At 43.0% G+C, this 14400-nt stretch overlaps 1 pseudogene; it reads right to left on the reverse strand.

Annotated features, from left to right (window-relative positions):
• Positions 1 to 10764: 10764 nt before the first annotated feature.
• Positions 10765 to 10891, reverse strand: LOC114515433 (annotated as a pseudogene).
• Positions 10892 to 14400: the final 3509 nt, after the last annotated feature.

Below are 14400 nucleotides of genomic sequence, written 5' to 3' on the forward strand. Positions count from 1 at the left end.
AAAATGAAGTGGCATAAAGCAATCTTTCAAAAAATATAATCACTGCATGTCAGGAATGGGTTAGGTCCTGAGTATGTATCAATAACATTTTTTTACCTGTAAGGAGCTTACATTTTGGTGCAGAGGCAGAGAAAATAAACATGATACAACAGTAATATGATGTGGAAAAAATATAAAGTGGGCTAAAAATGCTGAGTGAAGAGATGTTTGCAGTGTTAAATATAATGGTAAGGAAGAGCTCACTGGGAAAGTGACACTTGAGCAAAAACTTGATGAGGGAGCAAGCCATATCTGGGGAAGAGCCTACGTATGGCTCTGGTGTATTAGAGTGTGACTGGAGTGAAAGAGCAAAGGGACAGAGGGAGGGCAGTAGTGCCTCCTTGCCAAGAGTTAACCTGTATGTGTGTGTATGGTGAGACACACAAAACATAATATTAACTACTTTAACCATTTTTATTAATTTAATGCAATACTTTAAAAATTTTTTATTGAAGTGAAATTCACATAACATAAAGTTAAGCATTCGGCAACACGAAGTCCATTCATAGTGTATACATCCGCCATCTCTAGTTCTAGAACACTTATTACTTTGAATGGGAACCCTCTTCCTATAGGCAGTCCTGTCCAATTCCCCCATCCCCCAGCTCCTGGCAACCACTTTCTGTCTTTGTGAATTTGCCTATCTTGGGCCTTTCATAGGAATAGCATCATACAGTACGTGGTACTTTGTGTCTGGCTTTTTTCACTTAGCATAGATTTCCAAGCTTCATCTACATTGTGGCATGTGTCAGTATTTTGTACCTTTTTATAGTTGAGTAACATGCCATTGTATGGATGTACCCCAGTTTGTTGACCAGAACACACATCCGTTGATGGACTTTTGGGTTGTTTCAGAGACTCTGCTTTGACTCTGATTGAAACAGGGCCTGTTGCAGGGCTCTGAGCAGACAGCAGGACCTGCCACAGGCTCAGAAAGACTCCCTTGGGCTGCTGTAGAACAGAGAGGGAGAGATCTGTTAGGGTTGAGAGCAATCATCCAAGCAAGATACTGTGGTAGCTGAAATGAGTGCTAGCAGTGGAGACACTGGCCCTCTGGCACTTGTCTGGACAGCACTATCTGGAAGCCAGGAGAGCTGGGAAGGAGAGGGGAATGGAGGGCAGGCCAGACAGCCTGCAGGGCAGCCCTTCTGCCTGCTTGGTGAGGCCTCCAGTCGGTGATCACTGTGTTTATGGCCCCACTGGGTCTCTTAACGTGCCAGGGTGCCATCTGGGTGCAGAGGAGAGGCCTCCTTGCACAACAGGAGCAGTAGGGGTCACAGGGAAAAGAGACCCCTTTATCACCCAAACAGGAAAAACCTGTGAGCTGAAAAGCACATCCCAAGGATGGAAACGAGAGCCCCATGCTCCAGCCTCTGGCTTCAGTGGCCAGTGGGCCAGAGAGGGGTGGCCAGTGGGGCACCCTCTCCTGCCACCTGCTGCAAAGACCTAGCCATTCCCAGTTGCCATCTGGGCTGAGTTGACCCTGGAGGTTCTTGGTGGCCATCTCAGGGACACATTTCAGTCTGCTCGGCTCTTACCACCTTGGGCCTCATGCATCCCAGTGCCAGAAGGGGTGGCATCTAGCATAAGGCTTTACCTTTATGGTTCCAGGCAGAAGCAAGTAAAGAGCTGTCTTCGCAGATTAGCCAAAGAACACATGAACACATATGCATAGCCCATGGACACAGACAACGATGTGGAGAAGGCCAGGGGGTGGGGCCTGGGTGGAGGGGGGCTAAGAGGGAGAATGGGGGCATCTGTAACAGTGTCAACAATAAAAACAAAGAAGACGACAACTAGGAGATGTCACAAGGAAAGAGAAAGAACTGTCTTCCCATTCTGTTGGAACATCCAGGTTGCTCGTCCTTGGAAACAGTTCTGAACACAGCACACAGCAGTCCTACCTCCTGCTGAGGAAGGCTTCTCAGTGCCAAACTGTCAAGTGTCAAGGGCATGCTGAGAATGACTGCATCTGTGGGGGGGTGCTGAAAGTTTCTGGGGAACGGACTTCTTGCCCATTTGGAGGCCCACAGTGTGGACACCTCGGTGCTAGAGCCCAGGAAAATGTGAAGTTTGCCAGGCTTGTCCTTGATAGAGACCTTCTTCCTTTCTTCTCAGTCGTGGGTGCTCCTGGGGTGGGGAGGCAGCCACTCACTTCTCCTCCCTCTCTGCCTGAGACTGACAGGGTTGGCTTGCGTAAGGCAATCTGTGTTTGTCTCTTTATGGGGCAGTACTGATGTCAACAGGAAGTATGAGTAGGGCAGCCAGGCACAGGGGAAGCTTGGGTTTGGGAACAAGATGTTGTGTGTTTGGACAAGTTGTCTAACCTGTCTAGTTCCTATCACCTCCTCTGTGAGGGGGCTTCCTTGTACCCCCTGCAGGGTGCTGGCTCTCACACGAACACCACAATGCCCAACGTACAGCAGGTGCTCAGTCAATACTCTTATGCCGATGATGGTGTTCATTTCCTTGGGGCCCCACCCGGCCCGTGCCCTGTTCTTCTAAGTTGTGCAGCACAAATGCCTGACCCCAGTTTACCACGTGCCATGCAGGCCCTTCATTCTCTACTCATGGAGATTCAATTATTCAATTATTTAAACCTTAAGACAAGCCTGTCACCCCATGCTACAAATGAGGAAACTAAGGCATGATTCACTAATATGCTGGAAATCACACACCTGTAAGTGCTGGAGACAGGACTGAACCCAGGCAGCCTGGTGCCAGGCCTCTGCTCATATACACTCTGCTCTGCTGTTCAGCAAGGAATGGAAGCGGATACAAAAAGGGGTTGGGATAGAAGCCATGAGGATGGGCAGCCACCTGATAGGGGCCGCTGAAGGGGAGGAAAGATCATCTGGTCAAGCATTAGGTGGCTTGTAAGTGTGCCTTGAGGTACACACACACACACACACACACACCCCTTCCTTTCTTGGAAGGAGAAGCTGTGAGTGTGGTAGCTCCTTCCCTCAGGGAAGTATGCGTGGCCCATTCCACACTGAGCCTCTTGTCCCTCCCAGGATGCTCTCCTTGACAGTCTGTAAAGTGCCTTCCCCCACACATGCAACAGAAGTGACTCATCAGGGACCCCAGAGATGACATGGAGACAGAGATGGAGATATAAGATGGCAGAGAGACAGACAGGCAGACAGAGACAGAGACAGAGAGGTAGGTGGCTTAGAAGGAAGAGCCATTGTTCCTCCCCCCTCACCTGGCAGTGGACATTGTTGCCAGGCTGTGGGGTGCTTGCAGCCTGGCACCTTTTCTGCTTAGCCTGCCCAGGGTCCACGCTTTTGGTCAAAGGCAGCACTGCCAGCAGGGGGTCATCTCATCCCCAAAACCAGGACACCAGCCAGGGGGTGTGATTTGACTTCTGGAGTCCCTGGCAAGCTTGTGAGTGGCAGAACACAGTTGTCAAAAAGTACTTCTCCCTGAAGAGGTGCGACATCCTAAATGAGTTGCTAGAATTTCTGACTTTAATTCTGACAAAAAAAATGCCATATTTGCACCATTTTGAGATAGCTACTCCTAGATATTCTAGAAAAAACAACAACTTTCTTTTGCACTTTCTTTTATGCATAGGGGAATTTTAATAGCCAAGCTATTTCAAGAGGCCCCAGTATGCTAGGGCAAACCAGTAAGGCTTTCATTTTGTAAAACTAGTAACAAAATAACAAAATGAGGAGGGTGAACAAGGCTTAAACTACTGTGGCCAGAGCCACCTCATGGGCATCAGGATATCCCTCATGTTGCATTTCGTGGGAACGACACTCTATAACACTCCACATTCACTGTGACCTTGAGGGTTAAGTCCCTGAGTCTCAGTTTATGTGTCCCTAGAAATCATGACAAGGATCAAATGATATATGTATAATAACCCAAAGAAAACTATAAAGGTTAACGTACAAGGATGGTAATATTATTTTTCTTTTCTACTTGTTTTTCTGTTAGTAGAAAATAATATCCAAAGTGATACAGAGCAGTCTTTACTTTGGTTGACAATTTGGATGACTCAGTGCAAAAAATATATAATAATACATTATGCTTGTGTATGCTTGTGTATGTATGATTTATATAATCAGCACCACTGTTAAGAAAACTTACCCAAAGCTTGACTTTGGATGTTGTGCTAGACAGTATGGCTCATCTGCTCTCTAAGGGAATGAAGCTCAGCTTACTGTATTCACTTTTGATTAGGACTTGGACATTTTATGACTCTCTCAAACTTAAAGATCAATGAGTAGATGGCAAATAAAGAGCAATGCTTTTCTTTTATGACCAGCAGAGAAGACTACCCCAAAGCATACTGTGAAATTTCCTTGGAGGGCAGTGGTTCTCAGAGTGTGGTCCCTGGGCCAGCAGCATCAGCATCACTGGGGAATGTTTAAGAAATGCACCCTGTACCCATGAAAGCATGGACTCTGGGGGTGGGGCCCAGCACCCAGGGCTCCTCTGCGGGAGGCTCAAGCTGAGAGCCACTGTGCTATAGGATGATGATGCAGTTTCAGTCTGATTAGCAGACCTTATGTCATCATGCCTTTCTTCCCCACTAACTATAAAAATTCCATTTTCCCATATGATCTCTTGACCTATCTTTATCTTCCTGCTGGTTCCCTTGAATGAGTTGAACAGTACTTTGATGTGCTTACTACTATTTACACCAGAATTATGTTTTCTCATATTTTGAAAATTATACTCCTACACCAACATCAAAGGAAACACATTAGCTTTCTTCTTCCATTTGTGACACCAGTGGGGTGCTGAGCTGGACCTCTGTCACCCTCAGAGGCCTCCCAGGGGCTCATGAACAGCCATCTGGTGTTTGAGGGATGTTCCATATTAATGGTTTCTCCTCTTCAAGGTAGAAAAGCCAGGAACTCACTTTCCCAGACTCCCCTTCCACGACAGTAGGGACATGTGAACAGTTTCCACCAGCTGGGTGTGCCCTATGTGACACAGCTTCAGAAAAAAGTGGCGGTGTAATCAAACAACACAAACGGTTGGCTGCCTGCTACAACAAAAGCCAAACTTGTGAGGCCAGTATTCAGGTGCCATGTGACCTGGGAGAGTGGTGGACTCCTGTCTCAAAGTCCATCTCTCCTTCCTGTTCTAGCCCAAGCTTCTTCTAAGGATAGGGAGGGGAGGGCTTTCTCCTATCCAATTGTCTTTTTAGCTTATGGTGTGCTCAGGCTCTATCCATTCATTTTTCTAGTTTTGGGTGCACTCAGTGTAAGAACCTCCCCCTGCTGCCATCTTGGCCAACGGGGGAAACTCCCCCAGCTCTGATGGTAACAGTAGGGGATGTGAAAAGCTTTTTCTGAGAGCATTTTCTGATAAAGGTAACTGTGGAGAGGTTATGATTCTAGCCTCCTAGGGTTTTGGTGGTCTTCTTTTATGCTTAAACAAGGTGCTGTGTGTTTCATTATTTGCAACTGCAAAGTGACATAGATGTAAAAAAAAGGGAGAAAAAATTGTTTATATAGCTTTCTTCTGCCTTGTCTTTACAAAATTCAAGATAATTTGCATGACAAGAGATAGTCAGGCAATACATATCATATCACATCTGATCAAGGAGAAATTTGGCTTCGGGGCCACATCTTAAATTTGCATAGGCGATGTGCCACAGCCATGGTCCCTGCCTGTGGATGTCTTTCTGAAATTTGAAGCCCCCAATGTGTACTCAGGGGCACCTCGCACATGCATCAAGATGCTGGGAGGGCATTATGCCATTTGCAGTCTCTGTTGCTGCTGTGGCTTCGACTGTGGACAGAAATGTGCCTGGGTTCTGGTTTGTGACCCAGGTGGACTGAGCTGATTACTGGAATAGTTATGTCGGTGATCCTGAACCTTCCACATGGCCTAATTCTCTGCATTGAGTTGTTCACATGGCCTGCTCCTTCCGTTTGCAACTCTCACACAAGTTGACAAGCTCTTAACATAGGTAAATGTCATTATTCTTCTTACTCTATACCTGGGATGCCCAATATGGTGGCCCAAAGCCACATTCGGCTATTGAGCACTTGAAATGTCACTTAGTGTGACTGAAGAACTGAATTAATAGACATTGAAAAACTGATGTTGATTCAGTTATTGGAAGACTTCTAAGTATGTTAGGGATGATGTGGGTATGTGAGTCTTCTTCCCTTCCTCCTCCTATTTCACATATACTTGGTTTCTCGAAGCTGTGCCTCAGCTAATAGTCTATTTTCTTTGTTTGTCTTTTGGTATCTTCCACATTTCTATCTACTATTCTCCATCTTTCCTCCACTTTCTTGAACATATAGAATGTATTTACAGCAGCTCTTGTAATGTTTTTGTCTTTTAAATTTATTGTGTGTTTTATTTGGGGGTCTGTTTTCACTATTGGTCTTTCTCTTTATTATGGGTTGTATTTTCCAGCTTCTTTTCATACTTGGCAATTTTTGATTGAATGCCAAATATTGTGACTTTTACCTTGTTTGGTTGCTTTTTTCTCCCCCCCCCCCGTTTGTTTCTTATATTTGTACTCCTTAAATATATTTTGCTTTTGTTTTGGATCATGGTTAAGTTGCTGGAAGCAGTTTGATCCTTTCAGGCCTTTATGCCATATAAGAATGACCAGAACAGCCTTATTCTAGGGCTGCTCTACCCACATGTCGGGCTCCACACCCCTCTGAGTGCTCTTCATGGTGCCTGTGCATCATAAGCTTTCTTGGCTCTTGCAGGTGGGAATAGGAACTGTTTTCGGCCCTAGGCTAACTCCAGGAATATTATACCTGCTCCTTTCTGGCAGTTACTTCTCTTGCCTTAGGTTCACTGACATGCCTACACTGGCCAGTAAGCCGAAGACTTGAGGGGACCACCTGAAGATTTCTGAAACACTCTCTCTGCAGCTCCTCTCTCTTTGCTGGTGATCTGTCCTGTGAATTCTAGACAACTTTATATCCCCGCATCCCCAGCTCAGGGAGGTTGTTGTTCTCTGATGGGTTGAGTGGCCAGCCTTTCATGCTTGCCCAGGATGGAGGGATCCCCTAGACCTAGAGTGTCAGAGCTAAAATGGGGAAAGTTCCAGGGGTCCTGCTGTGGTTCCCTCTCCTTGTTCTGGAGTCTCAGATGCTCTCCAGTTGGGAAGCTGTGACAGTAGGGGCCCCTCAACTTTATTTCCTTTCTATCAGGGAGCACCATTCTGCACTTCTTGGTTCCAATCTTTGGAAACCGTTGTTTCTTATATTGCATCTGGTGGTGGTGGTTGTTCACAACAGGAGGCCAAATCTGTCCCTGGATTGCTGTCACGAGGGGAATGGAAGTCCTCCAGTCTAGGAGCATTTGATGGAATTACTCATATTTTATATTTGTTCCTGTAGTTAATTATTCTGTTATTTGATTTTTGTTTGTTCTCTCTGATTTTTGTTTCTCTTTTATCTCTTCCCTGCCTTATTTTGCATTATTTTTGTAATTCTATTTTAAGTTATCCATTGGCTTTTTAGCTCTGCTGCTTTGCATTCTTATTAGTGTCTGCTAGGGGTTATAATATCAATCCTTATCCTTTATAATTTACTGAAATTTAATATTGTACCACTTTACATAAAACATAGAATTCTTGTAAGCTTACAAGTGCACTGACTGCTCCTTTCTATCCTTTGTATAATACATATCTGTCATATGTATTATATCTCTATATATTATAACCCCCTTTTCTTTGTCTGTTTGGCTGATATAACAAAATACCATAAATAGGATGGCTTAAAAACAACGGTGAGAAATTTATTTATCACAGCTCTGGAGGCTGAGAAGTCCAAAAGCAGCAACAGATCAGTGTCTGGTGAGGGCCCATTTCCTGATTCATGGGCAGCTTCTTCCCTCTCCTCACACAGCACAAGTGGGAGGGAGTGCTCTGCTTTGCAGTCCTTTTATGAGGGCACGAATCCCATGTATGAGGGCTCTGCCTCATGTCCCAATCATCTCCTAAATGCCTCACTTCCAAAATTCATCACATTGGGGATTAGGTTTCAACATGTGAATTTAGGTGGGACACAGACATTTGCTTTACAGTACCCCTGAAGACAATGTTATAATTTTTGGTTTGAATAGTCATATATATTTTAAGTACATTAAGAGAAAAAAAATTTTATGCTTACCCAGAAAATTGCCACTTCTGATGATCTTCATTTCTTCTTGAATATCCAAATTTCCCTCTGGTACCCTGTCATTTATTTTCTATTTTTAAGTATAGTTGGTATACAATATTATATTAGTTTCAGTGGTACAACTAAGTGACTCAGCATTTTCATTCCTTACAACGTTATTACTACACTAAGTCTAGTTATCATCTGTCACCATGCACTCATACCACAGTCTTATTGACAATATCCCCCTTTCTCATCCATCCCCTCCCCAACCCTGGGCAACCATCAGTTGAATCTCTCTTTCTATGAGTCTGTCTTTGTTTTGTTTGATCATTTGCTTTGGTTGTTGTGGTTATTTAGATTACACATATAAATGAAACCATACAGTATTTATCTTTCTTTGTATGACTCAGTTTACTTAACATAATACCCTCTAGGTCCATCCATGTTGTCCCAAATGGCAAGATTCTATTCTTTTTATTTCTGAGTAATATTCCATTGAATATATATACACCCTTCCCCCCCCCTCCCCACTATAGGCCAAAAGGTAAATGAATAGAGCAATGCTTTCTTTTTTAAAAAAATTAAAAATATATTTTATTGATTATGCTCTTACAGTTGTCCTGATTTTCCCATTTGCCCCCTCAACCTGGTGCCCCCATTCCCTCCAGCAACCTCCTCTCTTAGTTCATGTCCATGGATCATACATATAAGTTCTTTGGTTTCTCTATACAGTTCTATTTCCTATACTGTTCTTAACATCCCTTTGTCTATTTTGTACCTACCAATTTGTACTTCTTAATCACTCTGCCTTTTTCCCCATTCTCCCACTCCCCTCTACCAGCTAATAAACCTCCAAATGTTCTCCATATCTATGATTCTGTTCCTGTTCTCTTTGTTTGCTTAGTTTGTTTTTTAAATTCAGTTGTTGATAGTTTTGCATTTACTGCCATTTTAATGTTTATAGCTTTGATGTTCTTTTTTGTATACCCATAGTTCCCTTTGACATTTCATGTAATACTGGCCTGGTGGTGATGAACTCCTTTAGCTTTACCTTGTATGAGAAGCACTTTATATGCCCTTCCATTCTAAATGATAGCTTTGCTGAATTGAGTAATCCACCTTTGTAGTGCCTTGCTTTTCATCATTTCGAATACTTCTGCCAGTCCCTTCTTGCCTATAAAGTACTTTTTGAGAAATCAGCTGACAGTCTTATGGGAACTCCTTCATAGGTAACTGTCTGCTTTTCTCTGGCTGCTTTTAAGATTCTCTCCTTATCTTTAACCTTTGGCATTTTAATTATGATGTGTCTTGGTGTGATCCTCTTTAGATCCAACTTGTTTGGGGCTCTGTGCTTCCTAGACTTGTATGTTTATTTTCTTTACTAAATTAGGAAGTTTTCTTTCATTGTTTTTTAAAATAAGTTTTCATTTTCTTGCTCTTCATCTTCTCCTTCTGGCACCACCTCTGATTTGGATGTTGGTATGTTTGAAGATGTCTCGGAGACTCCTTATTCTCTCCTAGTTTTTTTTGTTTGTTTCAAATTCTTTTTTCTTCTTGCTGTTCTAATAAAATGCTTTTTCTTTCTTATGTTCCAAATCGTTGATTTCAATATTGGCTTTATCCCCTTCACTGTTGGTTCCCTGAAGACTTTCCTTTATTCATTTAATGCAACCTTTATTTCTGTCTGGGTCTTTTTTATGTTGTTGCAGTACCCAATGAGTTCTTTGAGCATCCTGATCACCAGTGTTTTGAACTTTGCATCTGATAGATTAGCTATCTCTGTTTTGTTTAGTTCTTTTTCTGCGGTTTTGTTCTGTTCTTTCATTTGGGCCATATTTCTTTGTCTCCTCAATTTGGCAGCCTCCCTGTGTCTGTTTCTGTGTATTAGGTAGAGCTGCTTTGACTACCTGTCTTAGTAGCATGGCCTATTGTAGGAAAGGCACCTGTAAATTGTGTGAGGTGGAGCATTAGGTAGTCACCAGGGCAAGATGACCCATTTCAACACTTTGTGGTTGTGTGGGGGAGTGGTCAAAGAGGGGACAATGCTGCTGCTTGGCCTCTGGAGATTACCTGAGAGGAAGCTGTCTCCCTGACACTTGCCCCCTTGCCAGTCACTTCACTTCCTCTCCTTCCCCAGTATGCCACTTGTGCTTTTCCAGCTATTGCCCTAGTGCTGAATCCCAGAAGGTGTGGGTCTGTGTGAGTCCTAACTCTGTTGTGAGCCCTTTAAGAGAAGTCTTTTGAGAATCCTGCAGTTTCTTCTGATGCCCTGATTCCCACTGGTTTTTGCAGCCAGAAGTTATGGAGAATTATTTTCCTGGTGCTGGAATTTTGGGCTGGGTGGTCTGATTGGGGGCTGGGATTGCTCTCTGAGGTATCCCTCTGGGTTTTTATGCACCACACATGAATGTAGGACTTCCTGTTCTGCTGTCTCTCAATGTGCCTCTGCCCCTCCTACCCATTTGGATGAATGATGAACGTGGCTTCTTTAAATCCTTGGTTGTTGGACTTCCATACAGCTCACTTTTCTGATGAATTTGGGTGAAACTGTTTTGTAGTTTAGTTGTGATTTTTGCTGTAGTTGTGCACAGAGACAAAGCATGTTTACCTATGCCTCAGTCTTGCTTGGCTGGAAGTTGGAATAGAGCAATGCTTTCTATCCAATCATCTCCCCTAGCCTGTGTTTCAATGTCTCAAAGTTTAACAGAACAGGGAAGCTGCCTTGAATTGAACTTAACACTTTGGAATATACATCATTTCCTTTATCTATTCATCTATCAATGGACACCTAGATTGCTTCTGTATGTTGTTATACTTAATGTGCAGTGAACACAGGGGTGCATATATCTTTTCAAGTCAGTGTTTTCACTTAATTTGGATAAACAAAAGTGGAATTACTGTATCATACGGCAGTTCTATTTTTAGTTATTTGAGGTATCTCCATACTGTTTTCCATGATGGCTGCATCAAGCTGCATTCCCACCGACAGTGGACAAGGTTTCCCTATTCTCTACATCCTCACCAACTTCCTTGTTGACCTTTGGATAATAGCCATTCTGATAGCTATGAGGTGATACCTCACTGTGGTTTTCACTTGCACTTCCCTGATGATTAGTGATGTTGAGCACTTTTTGTATTTCTGTTGGCCATCTGTATATCTTTTTTGGAAAAATACCTGTTCATGTCCTCTGCCCATTTTTTATTGGGTTATTTTTGTTATTGAATTGCATGAGTTTTTTATATATTTTGGCTATAAATCCTCCATTGGATATACCATTTGCAAATATAATTTCCCACTCAGCAGGTTGCCTTTTTGTTTTGTTGATGATTTTCTTCACTGTGCAGAAGTTTTTTAGTTTGATGAAGTACCATCTGTTCATTTTGCTTGTCTTTACCTTGCTTGAGGGGACATATGCTTAAATTACTAAGATTGATGTCAAATAGCTTACTACCTATTTTTCCTTCAAGGAGTTTTATGGTTTCAGGTCTTATGTTAAGTCTTTAATTCATTTTGAGTTTAATTGGGTGCATGATATTAGAGATCAGTCCACTTTCATTTAAAAAAATATACCAGTCCAGTTTTCCCAGCACCACTTGTAGAAGACACTCTTATTCCTATACTGTATACTCTTGCTTCCTTTGTCATAGATTAATTGACCATATAAATAAGGGTTCTTTCTGTACTCTGTAGTCTATTCTATTGATCTATGTGTCTGTTTTTGCACCAGTACCATACTGTTTTAATTATTATAGCTTTGTACTATAGTTTGAAATCAGGGTGTGTGATATTCCCAACTTTTTTCTTCTTTTTTTAAGGTATATTTTTACTTCCAGCCAAGATGGAGGCATAGGTGGACACACTGTTACACCTTGCACAACCAAAATTAAGGACAACAAAAATTTAGAAACAAAAAACCCGAACAGACAGAAAATTGAACTGTACAGAAGTCCAACAACCATTCATCCAGAGTGGTAAGAGGGGCGGAGTGGGTGGCCAGCAGACAGGGGTCGTGGCAAGAAAAAGCAGTGGCTGGCAGACCCAGTGTGCAGGGCACAGGTGGCGGCTAGCAGAACCCACCGACAGTGCATGGCGCGGGTGCAGGTGCGAGGAGGCAATGAGCAGATGCAGTGAGGCATGCAAGGCAGCTGGCTATCTGCAGTCACACATTTGCACATAGATAAGCCAGGTGAAAATGGGCAACCAGACAGACCGTGCAACCCAGGGCCTCAGCACTAGGAAATAAAGCCTCAAGCCACCGATTGAAAATACCTGTGGGGGTTGAGGTGCTGGGAGATACTCCCTGCCTCTAGGAGAGTGTGTTGGAGAGACCCACAGGGTCCTGGAATGTACACAAGCCCACCCACCCGGGAACCAGCACCAGAAGGGCCCAATTTGCTTGTGGGAAGTGGCAGAGGGGACTGAAATCTGATGGAGAGTGGAACAAGCACCATGGTTCCCTCTCAGACCCCGCCCCCACTTACAATGTCACAACCCAGTGACTGGGTTGCCCTGTCCTGGTGAACACCTAAGGCTCTGCCCCCCTTACATAACAGACATGACAACACACACACACACACACACACACACACACACACACAAAAGGTCCAGATAGAAGAACAAATCAAAGCCCCAGAACCAATACTTTTAAGTGACCAAGAGACAGCCAACCCATCAGATGCATAGTTCAAAGCACTGCTGATCAAAATGCTCACAAAACTGGTTTATTTTGGTCACAAATTAGATGAAAAAAAATGAAGGCTATGCTAAGTGAAATGAAGGAAAATGCACAGGGAACCAGTAGTGATGGGAAGAAAACTGGGACTCAAATCAATGGTGTGGACCAGAAGGAAGGAAAACACATACAATCAGAAAAGAATGAAGAAATAAGAGTTCAAAAAAAGTGAGGAGAGGCTTAGGAACCTCCAGGACATCTTGAAACATTCCAACATCCAAATTATAGGGGTACCAGAAGAAGAAGAGGAAGAGCAATGACTGGAAAACTTATTTGAACAAATAATAAAGGAGAACTTCCCCAATCTGGCAAAGGAAATAGACTTCCAGGAAATCCAGGAAGCTCAGAGAGCCCCAAAGAAGTTGGACCCAAGAAGAAACACACCAAGGCACATCATAATTACATTAGCCAAGGTAAAAATGAAGGAGAGAATCCTAGAAGCAGCAAGAGATAAGGGGATAGTAACCTACAAAGGAGTTCCCATCAGACTGTCAGCTGATTTCTCAAAAGGGACCTTACACGCAAGAAGGGGCTGGGAAGAAGTATTCCAACTCATGAAAGACAAGGACCTACATCCAAGATTACTCTACCCAGCAAAGCTTTCATTTAGAATGGAAGGGCAGATAAAGTGCTTCTCAGATAAGGTCAAGTTAAAAGAGTTCATCATCACCAAGCCCTTATTTTATGAAATGTTAAAGGGACTTATCTAAGAAAAGAAGATAAAAAATATGAACAGTAAAAAGACACCAAACTAAGCAAACAACTAGACCAGGAACAGAACCACAGAAATGGAGATCACATGGAGGGTTAGCAACAGGGGAGTGGGAGGAGGAGAGAGGGGAAAGGTACAGAGAATAAGTAGCATAGACAGTAGGGAGAAAATAGACAGGGGGAGGGTAAGAATATTATGGGAAATGTAGAAGCTAAAGAACTTATGACACATGGACATGAACTAAAGGGGGGGAAGTGGGTGGGAGAGAGTGTGCAGGGGGGAGGGGAGTGAAGGAGGGAAATGGGACAACTGTAATAGCATAATAAAATATATTTTAAAGAAGTATATTTTATTGATCATGCTATTACAACTGTCCCATTTTTTCTCCCCTTTATTCCCCTCTGCTCTGTACCCCCTCCCACCAGCATCCCCCCACCACCTTAGTTCATGTCCATGGGTCATACATATACATTATTTGGCTTCTCCACTTCCCATATGATTCTTAACCTCACCCTGTCTGTTTTGTATTTACCAATTATGCTTCTTATTCCCTGTACCTTTTTCTCCATTCTCCCCCTGCCCCCTCCCCACTGATAACCCTCCATGTAATTTCTATTTCTATGAATCTGTTCCTGTTCTAGTTGTTTGCTTAGTTTGTTTTTCTTTGTGTTTTGTTTTAGGTTTGGTTGTTGATAGTTGTGAGTTTGTTTTCATGTTATTGTTTCATAGTTTTGACCTTTTTCTTAGATAAATCCCTTTAACATTTTATATAATAAGGGCTTGGTGATTATGAACTCCTTTAACTTGACTT

The sequence above is a fragment of the Phyllostomus discolor genome, chromosome 8, assembly GCF_004126475.2.
Source record: "Phyllostomus discolor isolate MPI-MPIP mPhyDis1 chromosome 8, mPhyDis1.pri.v3, whole genome shotgun sequence".
In the NCBI taxonomy this organism is placed as follows: domain Eukaryota; kingdom Metazoa; phylum Chordata; class Mammalia; order Chiroptera; family Phyllostomidae; genus Phyllostomus; species Phyllostomus discolor.